Source organism: Trachurus trachurus, assembly GCF_905171665.1.
Source record: "Trachurus trachurus genome assembly, chromosome: 9".
Lineage (NCBI taxonomy): Eukaryota > Metazoa > Chordata > Actinopteri > Carangiformes > Carangidae > Trachurus > Trachurus trachurus.
The window spans coordinates 36,305,800-36,322,113 of record NC_139895.1 but is presented as its reverse complement, the minus strand read 5'-3'; the positions used below and the strand labels follow the sequence as shown (position 1 = coordinate 36,322,113).

Sequence of the window (16,314 nt, the reverse complement as noted above, 5' to 3'; positions counted from 1 at the left end):
TACTGTAGTAGGCTATATACTGACTATCTGATACCGAGGCTGTGGTGGACTAAGAGAGATGATGATTTGTGTTTTGTTTTTCATTACGGCTGCGTGATGCGGTCGCTCGCTCTAATGAATTAATAAGTAAATAAATAAATAAAGCGATCATCACAAGGGCAGAGTGGTATCTCAACACGGCAGCGACATGCAGTCATCCACCCTCAGTCCTGCTTTTGGGACATCCACAGCTGCTTTTCAGTGCCAGTTCGTCCCTGCTGTGTTAATTCAGGTGGAGTTTCCATTACGCGTGCCACAGCCTTTGATCTCTGCTTTGATCTGACGTCAGATGTGACGGGACAATCTATATAGATATAAATCCACGTGTTGATTCCATTAGTTGCATTAAATAGTGGTTATTGTGGATATTTATTGCATTGAAATGTGTCTGGAACTGTGGAAATCTGCCTGTGAGGTCTTGGTGACGTGTGTGCACTGCAGGTCAGTCAGTCAAACTTCCACTGCACCTGCTGCGCTCCGCCCTGCGCTGAGACTAGACCTGGTTGGAGGTGGCGAGCTTTCAGCGCAACCTCGGCGAGACATTTTCGCACAAAACTTCCACTGCACCAAGCTGAATCTGTGACGCCTCCTCCTGCTGCGCGGCCACGCCTATCTCAGCGCAGCGCGATCTGCCAATCTTCCAATCTGACTTTGCGCTCGGCTGCGCTGGTCGAAACTTGCATTAGACCAGCTGCGCTACCTTGCGCCACCTGCACTGCGCCAGGAAACTAGGGCCCATGGACAGAAGTCCGACTAGACGCCAAAATCGAATTTTGAGCATAGCTGGATTAAGCTCTGCATGTAAACGTACTGACTGAGTCACATAAAGGTAAAATGTACTTCTCCACTGCTGCTGCTGGATTACAGAAGTGTTAATTACTTACATTCATGTGATGCTAATGAATCAGAAATGAGAACAGCCAGAGCAACTGCAAGGTCATGCACACCCACACAGGTGTTTCCACTGATCGGGGTGGAGCTAGTTCAGATCACGGAGGGGTTGTCGGCTCCAGCAGGTACAACAAAACAGCAGCAGAAAAGCCAGAGAAAACACCAGCCAGTGTGTACTTAACCCACACAGTCGTTAGAGGACGTCTAAATGGACAAAAGGCCTGTGTGGGTGTATGTACACACTCGTGGCTGTGAAGAGGCTTTGCATTCTATAGACACAACACAACTGAAAGCTTTTAGACTAATTAAATACACAAAACAACTGAACCAAGAGGATCATCAGAGACAAAACAAAGAAATAACATTAACAGCAATACCCCACTGTGACACACAGCCACACACTCCTATCACACTCCATCTTTATAATTATAGATGTGTGTCACGCAGTCCATTAGGGCGGTATTTAACACATCATTGGCAGCAATCTTTACATAACACACAGCCATATGGTTTGATTTGGCAACTCATCATTTAATCAGACAATGGAGCGATCTCTGAGCCCCGCCCCTCTCTGAGCTACTGCTGCATCACAATGTACCTCCCTACTTGATTTCTACAGTTTTTGTCTCTTGCTAACAAGCATTGGTCAATAGTGAAGCTACTTTTTCAAAACTCTCAACATGTATCTCAGCTAAACAGTTCATCTCACCCCGAACACTCTCCCTCACCAACAAAACACTTCACACATGTCTCAAAATAAGATCATCTATTCACAACACTGGCAACAAGTCTCACTGTCACTCTTAGTACACTGAACTGCAAAATACAGTAATAATAACAGACAGCATTACATGCAATTGATTTAAAGTTTAAACTTTTTTCATACAAATCAGTATTTTATCATAGAAAAACTCCTTCATCCTCACTGAGTGCACTAAATTATTGTATGTGAATTGCCACAAGAATGAATCAGCAAAGCAGCATTTTGCTTCAATTCCATGTCTTAAAGTTTATTATAAATAAAGAACAAAGCAGCATCACAAATTTACAGGATTCCACAGGCCTCATGTTTTCGTCAACATCAGCAAACCAGACAGTGACTGCAGCAGAGTGGTGGAACGCCACATTATTCCACCAACAGCTGAAAACTGCACTCGTTAGGAATTATTCTTATTATTTTCATTTTATTGTCAATTTCTGTAGATTTCAATCTGGATGGAGAAGCAATGCACAATGTTTTTTTCCCATCATTATATTTTGCCAGTGTTTTTAACTCTCATGAACAAAGTGTGTGAGTATAAAGCATGCTGCAAAGGTTTCGTGTTTTGCAGGTGGTGGACTAGTAACTGAGAAAAGAGCTTGTTAGCAATTGAAAAAAACTGTAATATTAGAGAGAGGTAATCAATAAATGGGTATTACATATATACTGTATATATGATAACAGTCCCAAGAATGAGGTTTAAGCTGCTTGTCCCAGTCATGGAAATAAATAAAGAGCATTGTTCTCGTTCTGCAGTGTAGTGATCATTGGTAGTAGTAGTATTAGTATGAGAAGTAACATAATATATGACAAGGTAAAGGTTATTTCATTCTAATGTAACCTGTTTGGCTGCTTAGCTTATGTAATTGTTCATATTTTCAAATGCTATTTTTCACCTTAAAGAAAAAGAAGCTTTTAGGATTATGACAAATTGGGAAGCTGTCTCTGGTAGGCCTAATGCTTCCCCTTATCTTTCCTCTAACCCGAACCAACCCCTGAAAACATCAGCCCCAGCCCTGATTTTCTTTAGGGCACCACCCTCCAATATGCCTAATCTTTTTTCAGGTTCCTGCACACTTCATGCAACTGTGTGATGGTGGGACTCTACCTGGACCACAGGGAGCTAATATGTATATGTGCCAGTCGAGGCAAGTCATTAATAGCAACCTGAACCTGAAAATTCAACAATAGATCCTTGTGTGTGTGCGTGATACATTTGTTTGAACTATGTTTTGAACTATTTTCCATCATCCAGGCCCCAGTCACACTGCACCTCTTCTAACCCCCCATCTGCTACAGTCTAAGGCCTTTATCTCCAGTCTTCGTTCCAGTCACTGCCCTATCTCTCCATGCACACACACACACACCAGCAGGCCATAGGATTATCTAGGCTTATTCCCAAAGGCTGGACACCCAGCCTCCGAGCCCCCTCCCCAAACTACCAAGTGTAGTATTTAGCTTCTGCTGCAGTGCATCCATTTTTCTTAAGGTGGATTGCAGTTGTGTTCCGGTCTTGCTGTCCTGACATGATCCACACATCTCTATGAGCTGTTTACTAGAAAGCTGTGCTGTCCTCCATGCAACATTTATAACTTCAATCCACTCAGTCACAATTTCCTCCTCTAGTCCATTCTTCCTCCCCCATTACCCCTTCTACTTTTTCTGTTCCTTTTTTCCCCTCTACTGTATTATTCGTCTCCTTCCTCCTTCCTCTCACAGCCTTTATTACTCCTGTCTTTTCCCTTTTTGAGAAGACCAGTCATGGTCCAGCGCTACAAGCTAATGACAAATGTCCCCAATTTTATGGGCAAATTTTAACTACTTTCCTCAGAAGAGGGTCACCAATCAGGGGCAGCAGAGGAGCAGCATGAAAATGACTTGGTGACTGCTGGTTAACATATCTTAATGGGCTGCAGTCACCATTTCTAACCCATACACAAGCATCTGACCTAGTCTTGATGCCTCTACTCCCCCTCCTCTCAGCTTGTCCCCATATCTCTCTATTGCCTCTCTATTTCACATCCCCTCGGCTCTCCTCCTCCTCTTCCTCCTCCTCCCTGTGAAATCCCTGTCAGATGTGGAGAGGTGTAGCACTTTGGGAATTGACTGTAAGTTGGAATTTGTGGTGCACGACACTGCACTGACAACTTAAGCTTGTTTTTCAGCCTTTCAGTCTCAGGTGAGCAACTAAAACTGCCAAACAGGAAATAGGAAACATTGTCCACTGCCCCCCACTGCTTCTCTCTGTGGGCTCCCCTGCTCCCTCTCTCCCTCTCTCCTCTCTCCCTCTCTCCTTCTCTCTTTCGCTCTACTTACGTCTTCTCCTCTATCTCTTCCTCTCTGCCAGCCTCTTGCTGTTGCCTGAGTTTGTAGCTTCGTTTGTGTCTGGATTAGAACGTGACTTGCCTGGATAATAGGGGTGTAACGGTACACAAAAGTCACGGTTCGGTACGTACCTCGGTTCAGGGGTCACGGTTCGGTACGGTTTCGGTACAACAGACACTAATTGAATGTAAAACTAAAATCTGTCTTGTGTTATAAAAGTTAAAAAAAAAAAGAATACAAAATAAAACAAGTGCATTAGGAGTGTTATAATGCCATTCATTAATTCTAGAGGAAAAAAAACGTGCACTTGACAACTGGCAACTATTATTCGAATTATTAAATTATTATTATTAAAAAAATATTATAAAAAAAACAAAACAATGTTGGTTTACACAGTTAAATTAGACTAGCAGTTACTTTGGTGATGTTTCTGGTCCTGCCTGTGTTCATAAAACATATTAGGCAGCTACACGCACATCCCCCAAAAAACTGAAGACTAGGTGCTGGACCACCAAGAAAGACACAGGTAAGGAAAAAAGGAGACCCCACACTAGTTCAAAGCTCCCGTGACAGTTTAATGTCACTCACACGTTTCGGGCGTCAGCCCTTCATCAGACAAAATGTGTCTGATTATATAGTGTGCGGTCTCCTTTTCTCCTCACCTGTCTGTGTTCATGTCAAGAGGCTTAAAAGCAGCGGGATAAGTTGTTGCACACAACTAGTCTTTTTCCTTGCACCAGTGATTGACATATCGGGTTGAACATGCGCTACGTGTTTGATGCGTTTCTAGCGACGCACCGCGCATCCGTGAAACATCGCCGACGGACTTTGTCCGGTGGACCAGTCGCGAGCATGGATGTATTATGGTCGCGAGCCGCCGCCGCCGCCGCCGCCGCCGCCGTTTGTTTCATTGAGAAGCCACAGTGACATGAATGAAGCAGACAGCTCTCCTCCTCTAACTTCACTCTCTCATCACTTCTCTTCTTCGTCTGCTATGACGGCTGCAGGCAGCTTCGAGGCTCATTACCGCCACCTGGATTCGAGTGAGGACTCCACTTTTTTTTTTTTAAATATTCATTCAGACGTATTCGTCGTGTGACTGTGTGCACCGAACCGTGACCCCCGTACCGTGACGGCACGGGACGAATACATATACCGTTACACCCCTACTGGATAAGGAGAGCAGGTACTCAAGGTGCTGAAACACACTCCACTTTCTCTCTCTCTCTCACACAAACACACACACAGTCTTACACATATTTTTCTTACACACCCCTTTCCCCTCCTAAACACTCGAGTGTCTGAGGGAGATGTTGATTCTTACGTGGAGCACAGGCAGGGCTTGGCCTGTAATTGCAGCCTTCGGGCAAGCGTTTCAGCCACTTGCCGTGAAATGATGGGACTTGTAGGTAAGGATAAAAAAAGATCTCCACATACATACATTACCACCTATACGACCAAGTGCAGATTGAAATACAGTCCCTTCCCTTTTCATGTTCTGCTGCGGCCGGGCGCTACTGTCTCGCATGAACATCAAAGGAGGAGATTTGTTAGAGGTGATGGAGAACAGGTTTCCATGGCAACCCCGGCTGGCACCATCATCATCCTACTCTTTCATATTGTCCACATCAACACAGAGAGCAGTTTTGGCATGTCTGCTGCATTTTGCATTTTTGCTAGAGATGATGGCAGACAGAGGAGAGAGAGGTTGGGAAGGGGAAAAAAGAGGAGGAGAAGGAAGAGAGGAAGAAAAGTTCTCAGTATAGCAGCGGGCTCCGATATCAGCAGCTAAATAAAGAGAGTTCAGACAGTGTGTGAGGCATGTTGTAGACTCACCAGCAGCTTCCTGGCTCAGTGTGTAAACCAGTATGATGGAGACTCTAAAGCTGCATTCACATTATTTAGGATCAAAGGCTGCAATGGGAAAGACTCCCATTTGTAATACTTGGACAGCTGAGTGTCATGGCTGCCATTCTTCTATCCATTCATATCAGACAACAGTCACAGGTTTGTGTGTAGTAGTCTCTAAGTGTAGTCTAGTCTCATGTAGAGAATTAAACTGAATTACATCAATTTCCCCCTTTATTGTTTTTTTTCTTCTCTTTTTATGTGGAGTTACACTGTAAAAAAAAAAAAACTGTGAAAGCACTGGCAGAAAAGTTTCCAGACGGATACCGCAAAATGAAACAGTAAATAACTGTATCACAGAACTATGCACAAACTGTAAAAATACATTACAACAAATACAGTATATTATAGTTGATAAATGCCCATTATACTGTAAAATAACATATATATTATGTCAAAAAAACATTAAAAATCAGATACCCTTCAGGTTAATGTATATGTAATGAGAGATAATATCATGTTTTATTTCTCATAAAATGTGTATTGGATTAAAAAACACCCAGCATGTAGTGGAATGGGGTTTATTTGTATGTTAGTGGTTCTTAGCTGTTTTTTCAGTTGCTCTTAGTGGGTACATAAATTATACTAGCGCCACATTCCTTAGTTTAGCTTCTGAGGCGAGTTTTTATTTTGTCTGGATACCAGGCGATATTGTGTTACAGTGGATATTCTGCCTGTCTTAGTCCTGTTTGAACAGTGTGAACCCAGAAGAGACTCATATTATTAACAGTAGTAAAACAGAAAACATAACATAAAGGTATTAGCACTACACAACAACAAGCACAACTGGTAATTGTGTTCTAATTCATTTAGTTTTAGTGCTGCCTAGCAGCACCTGGATTTATGGGATGCAGCTCCTACCAGTGTAGCAGAACCTGCTGACAGCACAGAGACGGAGAAATGGCTTGCCGTTCCTCCAGTCCAGACTGAGCTGTCTGACAACTAAGTATAAACATAAGGTGATATTAACGTTGAAGACAATTTGTTCAATAGTAATGAAAAGCTCTTTCGTACAACACCAAAAGTGACATATCGCGTCAATATGTTTTTCATCCAAAGGGAAATAACATCTCCAGGTTCTAATATAAAGGAGCACCTTCACCTCAGGCCCTGGCTCACTATTACATTAGCAGGAGGAACATTGGAAACAAACAACCAGAGCATTACCACTGCTGATCCGCTGAGGGGCTGGATGGCTGTGAGGCACATTCTTGAGTGAGCCACAGAAAAACCTAATACAACTGTGTCTGAAGAGTGAGAGGCCCACTGACTCTGTGCAACCATCCAAAGTTCAGAGGTTGACGGAGCATTTCACATCGGACTTTCTTAAAGGACTGCTTGGACATTTCAGACAACTTGGTGTCAGTTTCTCGGCGTGTTTTTGCGACCGGTGTTGATTTGTCCTCTCTGGGCTAAAAGCCCTCAGCAGGGCTTTGGTGGCTTGTCAGCGGAAGAAAGAGGAAGTACTCCCCCGACACCGCAGCAGCAGCTTGCTGAAAGGGGCTCTATTGTGCTAAATGGTAGGAAACATGCTTTCATGGACCAGACTTTTGGTACTGCTGGAGCAGAACCCCTGTCGTGAAATGGCAAAGATGGAAAGAGGGAGGGACAGAAGTGTCTGTGCTGCAGAGTCGCCTCTTGCTGTCTGTGGTATTTTTCTCTTTGGTTCCCTGTCTCTTGCAGCATCTCCCTCTCACCTCTTTACACCCACCGCATCACACCAGGACATCTCTGTGGCCCAAAGCTGATGGGGTATGCTGTCCAAGAGATGGGCCTGCTGCCACCCTCTGCCTCCCTTTGTCAACATCCAAAAAACTAAGGCCAAACCACCATGTGGGTATGCTAATGTGCGCTGCCCTGGGGCTGCCCATAGAGATGCCAATCTGTGGCAGAGGCCAACCGGGTACGAGGGGGGGGATGGAGCTTTGACTCCTGGAACCTGTCAGTCTGGAGGGGTGAGCGGGGGGGTGAGCGGACTATGCAGCCTGGCAGTGCTCTCTGGTTTGGCTCTGCTCAGCTCAGGGACGGGCAAAGCAAAGCTCCATTACATGTTCTCCCTCCAGTGTAGAATAGAGACACATGAATGTTTATAAAGTCAGCTGCGTGCTAGTCTGGGGCCGTTTAGTGGCTGTTTTGGTGAGCAACCGGAACCAGAGCGAGAAAGACAGGATCCAGAATTTGATGGATGTGTCTTTCCGCCAAAATCAAAGCACCAAGTACCGGGCAGTGTCCGCGAAACCGAAAGTAAGGAAACGCTGGTCGGCTCGCCCAGCATCTCCGCCACCACTAATAATAACAAAATAACAATAGAGACAAAACTATATATTTATCGAAAATGGGCCCATTAACAAGTGTGGGTAACGTAGATTCATCCACATTAAGATGAGACTTTTTTATTGTCGCAGAATTTTTCGTTCTGCCGATGGAGAAACTCCTCGTTGTCCCTTTAAGTTATTGTCTATTTCAGTTGTATGTTTTATTCAATAGGCACTAGTTGTGCTAGTTGTGTGCTTTATACCTGTAGTTTGTGAATGCATCTTTTCGACAAAGTTTGGGGCGGTGGGGACGGAAGAGAGATAAATTGCGTGATGCTCGACATGTAGCATGCTCCATCATCATCAACAACAACAACAATATGGCATCGCCAACATCGCTGCCTGATAAAGTTACACCTGTCAAAACGGTGAATTTTAAGTTTCATTTTGGTGAACACTTTTACTTTGGTGAATTCCGGAGCCACTCTCTAGACCGGAACTATAATCCAGTGAACAGAAACCAGGCTCTTCTCCTCTCTGTATGAAGAGCCTGGTGATGCGAGGCTAGCTACACACAGCATGGGTCGAACTGTATTACCTAAAGAGTGTTTGTTTTCATTTTAATGTGTGTGGAGCTGCACAGCAGGTTGTCACAATGTTACTAGGAGGAGCGGCGAAAAATCATTGATAAGTCAATTAATCTCATTGGATTTCAGTGCCTCTCTCACATCCTCGAGCAGTACTCAAAATAATTATGTCACTCATTTAATCTTCTTTCTTTCTTTCTTTCTTTTTTTCTTCTTTATTTTATTCAAAGGCTGATGCTCAACCTGGTGTAGTGCTTGAAAAATGCTCTTTTGCAGTAAGTGGGTGTACTGCCGGTTATTTTACAAGGCTTACATATTTGTTTTTATTGTGTCATTTTATTTGTTTCCACAAAGAGTGGCCTTGGCTTAAGATGCACTTAATTACATTTACACTTACATTTTCATAATAATAAAATAAGCCTGAAAACTTATCATTCTTTGTTCTGCTACTTGAGTTTTTTATATTAGTGCAATCTGTTTCCTAGATTCTACAGAGTAAACACAACTATTCAGTAAAGTCAGACAAACTTGGTTTACTTAAGTTGGTAAGATCAAGTTCATTGTAGCCTACTTGCTATTTTTAAGTTTGATTAACTTCCTAATTAAGTAAATACAAGTAGATATGAAGTAAACTTAGTACTTTTCTTTTTTAGTGCAATCGGTTTCCTAGATTTTTTGAAGTAAGCTGAACTTGTCACGTTTCAGAGTCTATCTTTGTTTCGCTTCCCAAACAAATAGAACCATAAGTAAGTAGTAAGACAGAATGTTCTGATCTATTTTTAGCCAAACGTCTTCATCAAAGCATTTATTCTCTTGCCCTCTATGTAGATAATGTGACATAGGGTGACTATACAAGCTGCTCCAGATTGAACTGCATGCCTCGACACTGCCTGCTCCATCTGCTTCATCTCCAAGCAGCAGTATATTATACACAAAAACTAAACAAAGAGCATTATATGCAAATGTTATATGACAGAGACTGAGGCAGAGCTGTTGAAGAGATTTCTTACAGCCTCCTGAACCTGCCAATTTACTTGTTTTGTTTACGTGTTTTGTTTACCTTTTGGTTTTTAATGAGCCTGTGAGAGTCCCAGCCATTATTAAAGGCAGCCTACCACCGGTGGCACTCTTTTACACTTTTAATGATGTGCTGTTTTAACCATTGCCCTGCTTTAGTTGCGGTGACTGTGCCCCGCTAAAGTCTTCATTAGCACTATAGCATTCCTCCATGTGCCTCATATAAAGACACTCCTACAGTGCATAAAACAGGGAGACTGGTAGGGTTAAATGTGCATACGTTTTAGATGTGAAATGAGACTGCAGACTGTGCGACTTCAGGATTCCCCAGTGGAACGGCCTCATTTATTGATGCAGCCTGTCTTAGGGGGAGGGAGGGGGCGTTGAGGGGTGACCCTGTGGTCAGCACTGCTCTAAGTCCTTCTCCTCTCCTTGTCCAACCCTGTCTTCCATCAGTGACACTTCCCTGGAGACACTTATCAATGCGAGCAACAATAGAAAGCTTCTTCCCTGACACTACTGGACACCACCGGCAGTTAAATGAAACAGTAGTGAGCAGGGGCGTAACCAGACATTTTTGATAGGGGTGGCCCAAGTGGTACACTGACTTATGGTGGGTGGCATGAAGCGTGAGCACGTGCACACACAAACACACACCCACACAGGTTTTGGCCATACCCATTTTTTCTGCAAAACCCATATCTACTTAAATTACTAACACTGCAAGAAAAAATAGACAGAAAATACAAAATACAAGAGTGGCAACACACAATTGTGACAGAAAACCTCAATGAGAAAAGAATTACTTGACAAAAGCCAGTATAAACAATGTATAAAATGCCTCTGATTGGGCATATTGCCCATTATATTTTGGGGTGGCACCTGGGGTGGCCAATCAGATTTTAGGGCCACTCCCTGAATACGCCACTGAGGAGTGCAGAGGTCAGGAGTGTGTGTGATGATGACAACAGCATGAGAGTAGGAACCTTTTATGGAAACATAAGACATTTAGAAGAACAAACATTTCTGCTGTTTTGTAATTCTCTCTTTATATTTTCCCTCCAGTCTTTTCATATCTCTGTAAAACTCCCCTATGGGTTGTAGGGAGTGATGCGCCGTCGTGTACGCCTGATTCCATGCAAGTGCTGCACGCTGGAGAATAAATGGAACACATACAGCTCTTGTATAGAACCAGGAAGAGACCTTGTACATGATGTGGACACACTGGATCGATGAACATCACTTTTTGACCTGCCCGGACAAGGCCTAAGTGTGTGTGTGTGTCTGTGTGTGTGTATTTGCACAAGTGCAGTTCACGCATGAATGCAGCCAAGGAGTCCTGGAGTAAGGCAGATGGCTGAGAGGATTGAGTCAGTGAGGTGTTTGTCTCAGTGTGTGTGTGTGTCTGCATCTTGGTTATGTTAACACCCATGTCTGTTCCTCACACATCAATGAATCTATCATCATTTACCAGCCTGTCACACTGATACACTTTATTTTTAATTGCGGCCAATGGTGAAGCTGCTTGAACCACATTAATGCCACAGCTCTGCACTGAGCGTCACTCAATCAGTGCGACTCAACTTTGTTTTCTAACCCAGTTTCCATGCACCGCAGCGCCACAAAGCCCCTTCTCTTCAGTGCCAGGGCGCTAATTGAGCTTTCCCCTCGATTGTGGGAGTTGTCGCCGCCGTCTTCTGCTTTGAAATATAACCTGCTGCTCCTCCCCTCTCACCTCATTTAGGGATGAGCTCAGATCTCCGGAGCATTTTGTGCATATGTTGCCAAATCTGCTAATTTGTATGTGTGTGTACGACTGGAGCGCATGTGTCGAGGTAGAGCTGCATGTGTGGGTGTGTGTGTGTTTTTGTGTCTATCCCTCAGCACGAGTTAGGAAGCAGGGCTCAGCAGGGGTCTTACAAGGAGGCCACAGCTGTGTGTGATGTTTGCCACAGCAACAGTCGGTACAAGCAGGGGAGTATAGTCACGCTGGGATGAGCACACTGGGAGTTAGTACTAATGTTAGTCGTACTTTGATAAATTCATTTATAAATGATAAATTGATGTGTTGTCTCTGTGTGTGTTGTAGGTGGTTGGATGAGGCTGCTTCATTTACATGTTCTAACAGTGAGGAAACATTTACATGTATATTTATGAAACTGTTTCTAAAAGGCTGCCATTGCGGAGCTAGTAGCTACTACTGGTTATTTTACCAATGAATGCAGACATGTAAAACATGATCAGATTATAAAATACAACATAATCTCATTGACCTGCTTCAGTATTAAAATGCTGCTTAAGTACTGTATGCACGCATTATTAATGCTGATCTGGTATAAAAACTAAAACATTTGACTCTAGCAGGGACCGGTCTGTTTTCAGTCACAAGCGCTTTCACTTGTGAACTTGCATTTGTTTATTTTCTTAGCCACACGGTCAAGCAGCGCAAACAGCCGATAAACTTCAGTAATGTCCGACACATAGTCACCTTCCTTAATCCATTATTAAACAGTTGTCTATGTAACACATCCAGCAGACACAGAGCAGCATCAGCATTCATTTAGAGTCCTGTTTGTGTCAACCTGGTGAATAGAAGTACAATAATGTACTGTACTGTAGCTCTCCTGTCTTCACCTCAACTCCTGGGGATTATGTGGCTAAACGCTCCACTAGCAAGGCTCGAACTGTGTACTTCTGTCATCTGCTGCTGTGTAGTGTACAATGTGTTGATTAGAGCCTTTTCAAGAAAAGCTGTAGCCTGCTGCTCCTGATGTCAGTGGTTAGACTGAACCGACTGTAAGGCAGTGTAACGTCGTGTAACATGTCGATTACACGATTTTTACTTGCAATTTCTGTGCAGCTTTGGTAGATTAATGCTAGTTCACTCACATGTCCTCCACACTACACAGCTGGATGCAAACACGATGCTATCACTTAAAAATGGATGTAGTAGTAGGAGGCTGCCCTGAGCGAAGCTGAGGTCACATCCAGTGTTGGGTGCAACACGTTACTTTAGCACGTTCACATTACAGTTCGCCAAGCTCGTTACTTATGCTAGGCTAATCAATTTTCAACAGGATAGGCGCAATTTAGCAAGACACACATCACACACAACAGAGGAGTGCAAGAGTACATGGGCTGGGGGGACAGTCAATAATGGAACAGTGGTTGGTTGGGGTTTGGCACGAGGTATCATTCACCATCACCGATTGGTTAGTCGCCACCCGCAAGGGGAGATGGGAAAAAATGTATGTATGTAACTTATTTGGCTTTTTATTAGCAAATATCAAATATGTCTTTCATAAATACGTATTTCACTTAAGTCGAATCACAGCCGCATCCAAATGAAGTCGTAGTCGTACCTTAGAATGAGTTGTTACAAGTCGTTATAAATACATAAGTGGGCGACGCACCGAACCGAGGCTCACCATTTTTTACGTTGAGTGTCAGCGTGACCGTAGGTAACCACGGAAACTCAGCGGAGCTGTGGGCTCGGCCTGTTAAAACTGTCACCACTGTGTAGTGTGAGGAAGGACGGAGGCACTGGTGTTGCATTCAGGTGCAGTCAGGCAGACGGCCGTCGGCAAACCAACCGGATGTCATTTTACTCCACCAGAGAAAGACGGTAAAACAATACCACATCACCATGACAACATGTTGTCACGCCTGTATTGTTTTGCCTCGTGCTGGCGGACCACTTGTTTACATAGACGCTTGTTTATCCTGTTACATGCAGCGTCTGTTGTCTGTCTGACATCTGCCCCATTTCACCTGAATGCAACATCAAGAATACGTTCAGATATGCAACCGCACCGCTAGATGGGGGGAATTCCTACATATTATACCTTTAACAACATTGGACAAAGTGACATCATCTGATTGTTGGTTGTCCAAGAAATGGCTTTTTGGCTTAATGGTAATAAAGAGCCTAAAGAACATTCCTTTGTATGTTCTCGTTCCATCTTATGCATCTCTGGTAATTTTACAAAGTAGAAAAAATTGAACGAGTAATGTAACTAATTACTTTCTCCAGGGTGTAATCAAGTAATGTAAGGCATTATTATTTTTGAGAGTAATGTGCAATGTGTAATATATTACTTTTTTGAGTAACAAGCCCCAACACTAGTCACGTCACACTGACATCTCATCTCCCCTTCAGAAATGCAATTCTGCCCAACAAACTGAAAGCTAGTAGGCCAAAAGGCAACACAGGACTGGTGACCACAACAACAACAACAACACAGTACACAGTTTCCAACGGAGCCTGACCTGTGTGGTGTCAGGAGGCTGCAGAGACCTGAGCTGCTCAGTGCTGACATTAAGCCCTGGCTGAGGATGCTGACTGAAAGCTTAGGCAGACATGTTCTCTGGCTCAACAGCGAGAAATTCCACTAAGGATAAGGGAATTAGTTTAAAGGCCCAGTGAATTTCCCTCACTCCTCTCATCCTCCTTTGTTGAGCAGTACATGTCTTTTTTTTTGTCTCCAGTCCTTCATTTGTTAAACACCAATTTCATAAGTCACTTCAGTTGGTTGCCAGACCAAAAACCCCAGGAATGACAAGATGGAGGAAACGTGGCTTTGTGGATTACATTACCCCCCAAAAAAAAGAAAAGAAAAAAAAGCAGTCATCATAGACACAGTGTTGGAGCCCAAGCAAACTTGGCAACAGAGGTTCAACATGGCTGACATTTTGTGCAGTCAGAATCTGCCTTGGAGATGAAGTGTCTGTCAACAGGACTGCCTGCAAGATGGTCTCCAGTTTGCTGAGTGTGCACCCAGTAGGCCCAGAAATATGAGGAGCGAGCAGAGCAGAATGTTGCTGAGTGTCTGGTTTGCAGACTCTTCCCTCTTGCGTCACCGCCTCAGAAAACCTATTGATGTGATTCATGTTGGAGCACATGGTTACAACTGGAACAACTCCTGCGTCTGCTGCTTCTTTTGAAAAGAAGATTTCTCAAGCAGCACCTACGGTAACATCCACCGACCCAGCACCACACCCCCCCCCCCATCATCCACACACCCACGCGTACACACATTGTGGTGCGGGAGGAACACCACAGAGATGAAAAACCCTTCCTTTGGAGTGTTAACAACTATGTTGCTGTGTCTGAATCTGGCAATCGCAGGGTACGCACAGGCTTCTGCTTTCTGCAAATTATGGGTGTGAGATGTGGATTTGGAGGCACAAATGTCAATTTGTGTGTTTCCGTTGTACTTGTCAAGCACAAATCTGACACTGTTCCTCCCACACTGTTCTTTTTCCTTCTACTCAACAAATGAAGTCAATAAAAAAAAGGAGATGTTACCTGAAGATGCCCTTCTGAGGGTTGTTATTCATACTTTTAAGTCACATTCATTTTACAAAAGCATTCTCATTTTCCACTTCTCACAAATGTACTGAGGGCTTTGTCAGCCCTTGTGCATCAATCAAATAGGGTTTCCATATATCTCTGCCCACATAATACAGGGGTTTTCAAATAGAAACCTTGGAATCACATAGGCCTCAGAAGATATGGGAAGAAACAGTGGGTTATGTTTTCTTTAATTTGAGCCTAGAGGGATAGAAAAAGGGATTTGAAATTGCTTGTGTCCTGTTGTAGAGGATAGGAAGGAAGCTGCTGGTGAAACGGTATTTCTGTAAAAGACGATTTTAGCCACTAGTAGTTCCAAAGCATCAGCTAACTGGTGATCCACGCAGCAGAAGCCTGTTAAAGCCTCGGTGAGTAATAGCAGACTGCGCCCTTGTTGAAGCTTTACTTCTGGCTTTGTTTGGATTTCACACTCTAAATACATTTACTTAACACTTTATGCCGTAAAAACTATGCCACCAATTATTTGGATGTAAAGTAAAGCATCCCAGTTACGAGGTAGCTCTAGAAATCTGTCTGGGTGTGTGTGTGCTTCCTCTGGTCTGATGTATCCGGACATAAAAAATGTATGACTCCTCCTCCTCCTGCTGTAGATGTGTGAACAGCTGAGAATGACCTTGAGAGAAGACATAAGCAGACTCTGTCCTCTTAATTTAATTATTGTGTGTCTTTCTGATTCTTTATAAAGCACTTAGTGTTGCACCTGTTTGTGCGTAATTAAGGGGGAAAAAAACGCTGGATGAATGAATTTGATTTGATGTGATTTGGCGCCTCTGTCTTTCCCTGCGCCTCCCTCCACTGTCTAATAGCTGATAATGTAATTAGGTTTCCATCACAGAGGAGGCCTGATGATTGACTGTTGTGAAACGTGTCATGCGCTGGCGAGATAAACGTCCCTCTGAAACACTTTGAGTTTGGTCAGAGCTGTCGGATCAATAACTTTCTCCTCCTAGTGTTCTGCTCATTTATAATCCTCAGCCATAACATGCTGTCATATTACTACCAAACAGAGTGCCAGCATTTCTTCATTAAGGTGTTACTATTGTGGGAGTGAATCGACAGCTTCTGCTTTCCAGACTCGTATACATTTCCATCGGCGGTGGTTTGTTGTCAAGGTTTTTCTGCTGTTATCAGACACTTCTCTGTTCCCTCGTGCCAGAG

The 16,314-nt window shown here is 43.6% G+C and overlaps 1 protein-coding gene across 4 annotated transcripts in view; it reads left to right on the top strand.

The window, feature by feature from the left end:
- arvcfb (ARVCF delta catenin family member b) overlaps positions 1-16,314 on the top strand; it is a 128,717-nt gene that overhangs the window by 94,414 nt on the left and 17,989 nt on the right. The window lies entirely within an intron of this gene.